A 3,229-nucleotide genomic window follows, 5' to 3' on the forward strand; every position below is an offset into this window, starting at 1 on the left:
TTTGCTTAAACTTGCAGAAATAACCAAAAAAAACACACTAGCATTCACACTGGTCCAGACTTTGGAACTTGTTTTAACCCAGATAACTGTAATAAAAACATCTGAGCTGCAATGGATGTAAGCTGAAATTACAGAAGTGAAGATCTAGTATTATTTTCTGGGGAAAAAATTATACATATATATATATCTTTCCAAAGGGAAAAGCAGGAGGCATTTGGGATAACACACATTAGGTAGTCTGAGTAACAAGGTAGGAATGGGGCATGAAATAGAAAATCCTCAGCCAGTACTTTGACTTGGTAAAAACAAGAGAGGGATGCATTCAGCCAGTTCAGGAGGACTGCAGAAAGTCAAGCATGAAACACGATTTAAGCAGCTCCATAAACCTTAAAACTTTGGACTGAGTCTCTTCGTTAGTTTGCCAAAAAACCTCCTAATTTCACTGGGCAGATTTGCAGCAGCCATGCATTATTCTGCCAAGCTGCTAGATTTTAACAAGGTTTAAAACAAGTTTATTTCTAGGAGTAGACATGCTGGGCACAAGGACACTCTGGGTTTTATTCCAGTAATTATCTATGGCTTGCTTTTATTTGACCTTTTGTTCACAGATGTAATTGTGCTTTTTAATTACAACCCACAGCTCTGTGCTGTCTGAGCTCCTTTGGATCCCTGGTTCTTTCCATTTGCAGAGCAGCCTCTCTCCTGGTGATGAGACGGGGAGGAGAATTGATTGTGACATGCACACACCTTCTGGATGGTGTCTCACTTCCTTTTCATCTTAGACTTTCCAAGTCTAATTAATGCACTTATATATAAGCAACATGCAGCTCTAGAAAGGAGCAGATGTCATTGCAGAACTGCCCAGCTGAATCCAGACAAGCTCCAGCAGGAGGGCTTGGGTTGCCATTGTCCAATATACAGAACTTCTCCCTTTTTAAGCCAAAGGGAATTTTAAAGAATTTTAAGTCTTTTACAATTCTTAGTGTTGCAATGATAAGGGGTGGTCAGTAAAGGGAAGTTTCCAAATGCACTTTCACTCTCGAATTCAGGTGAATTCTCCCCCTGATTCACAGCTGGAGCCAAAGCAGGTTTCTGTTTTTCCCACTTCTCAGGTTACAGGCTCAGCAAACTCACACCTGGTCTGGGAGATGTGTGAGAGCCTGGTGAGTGCCCTGTCACACCTCTGGTTTGGAGACAACAATTCAAAACATTCTGGTCAGCATCACTCTTAAAGCAACCACCTGACACCATTCAGATTAAGAGAGAAGAGCTGCTAATTGAGATCCAAGCCCATCACATAATTGCTGTAGGAAATCTAAACTAGGGGAAGTTTGATTTGTTAGTTCCAGCAGCCTTTCCCAGTGCCCCTTGCTGGACACACAGAGCAGGTGGCTCTGAAGTCTCCCAAGGGTCAGATTATTGTCAAAAATCTCCTTGAGCTTTTTATTAATTGTTTTTGTGTGTGTCAGGGTTATTAAGAGAAGGGTCCCCACTCTATTGAGGGTGATATTTACAAATCATTTATTACTACTTAGCAGACTGTTGAAAAAATATCTCCTTTACCAGTGGGGCTGAATGCACAATTCTCTTGTGTCAGTCTGTATTCTGTTCACATCACCCCTTATCAGCATTACAGAGCATTTGTGAATACAAAAACCCATTTCATCTTCATTCCCAGTCCAACAGATTGAAGCCACAATGAAAGTTTCAGATGTGGGCTCCTGCTGAAACCAATATAACACCGTACAAAAGGAAGGGGAAAAGAACATTACAGCAGTGTCACAATGTCACTCTAATCTAAGAGGTGTAAACTTGTCTAGGGAGTGAATGTGATGGAATTCATATCTGCAGCATTGTTCAACAAAGATAAGGCAACTTAAACATCCTGTGGATCACTGAGTGTGGAAAAGACTGGAGCTGGCTTCTTCAAACAAATCATTGCACAGAGTAAAGGGATAGAGATCATATTTCTGAGGGTTGTTTGGAAACAGGAATTCCCTTTCATAAAGGTCGGGAAATATTTTTAGTTTCATGTGTTAACAAAACTCATAATGACAAGAATGTGCTAATGGAAAAAACATAATCTCTTGTTACATCTCAGTATAAAAGACTGTGGGAGAATGATTTCCACCCTTGCTCTTTAGAGGCTTCCAACCTTATGTCAGGAAATGCTACTCCCCAGAGTAACAGGGTTATTCTTGAGTGGGTGAATTGTTCCTTCCTAATTTGCTCCTTTCCTAATTACACTCTGGTTTGAATCATCTCCCTTGGAATTTCAGTGCGACACCTCTGCTTCTGTGAATTCTCCTGATGGAAAATAGTTTCATTTTATTTTTGACCAGTTTATTTTCAGCATCAGCTGGAGTCTGAAGGAAAACGCCCGTGCTAGTGACCCCAAAAGGGGCAAGCACAGCTGATCTCAGTATTCAGTTCAGGCTAATGGGGAATGAGGATTGTCACAGAAAAACCCAGCTCCTGCAGCAGCATTTGGAGTAAGAGCTGGCAGGGGAGCCACAGAGGGCTGGTGGGTGGTGCAGAAAGAGATACCACAGGATTTCATTATCAGTAAGTGGATTTACATTTTCCATGAGGCAATGAAAGCAACTTCTTTGGTATTTGGGATTTCCCAAAGTAAATGGAAATAAACCAGTTGTGAGTGCATTCCAGCTGGGAATTTGTGAAGTTTAAGCACTGCATGATTTAATGTGGAGAAACTGTAGCACAGCTTATGTGCTGTGGATGGAGGGGGGAGCAGAAATACCGACCTTGATTCTGTGTGGCCCTTACTTTGTTGGAGGTTTCTGCAGCAGGGGAAAGCAGAATTATCACTTAAGTTTTTCAGCCTTTTTTTTTTTTTTTCTAACCAATGTTTGTGTTCTCTTATCTGCCATTAAAAAAGGCTAGCTTTAAACTCTAGGTGTACTGGCTTATAACCAATCAATATTATTAATCTCTTCCAGCCTTACTTTTATTGAATGATTATACTGAAGAAGCCAACTGGTTTTTTGAACATGTATTTATTTGATACTCACAGTATTTAATACTTGTATTTCCCAGGAGTTATAGAGAACTATTATGCAAGTACATATGTATTTTGCCCTAATGCTGTCCTTGCAAAAATAAAGAGGAAAAGCTACACTACTTCCTCTCCCATCTTTCTGTAAAACTACAGTGGTGAGAGCATGGTTAAATGAGTTTAATAGCACTGGTAATGGCTATGCAATAAGGA

The sequence above is a fragment of the Zosterops lateralis genome (genome assembly GCF_965231275.1).
Source record: "Zosterops lateralis genome assembly, chromosome: 8".
In the NCBI taxonomy this organism is placed as follows: Eukaryota; Metazoa; Chordata; class Aves; order Passeriformes; family Zosteropidae; genus Zosterops; species Zosterops lateralis.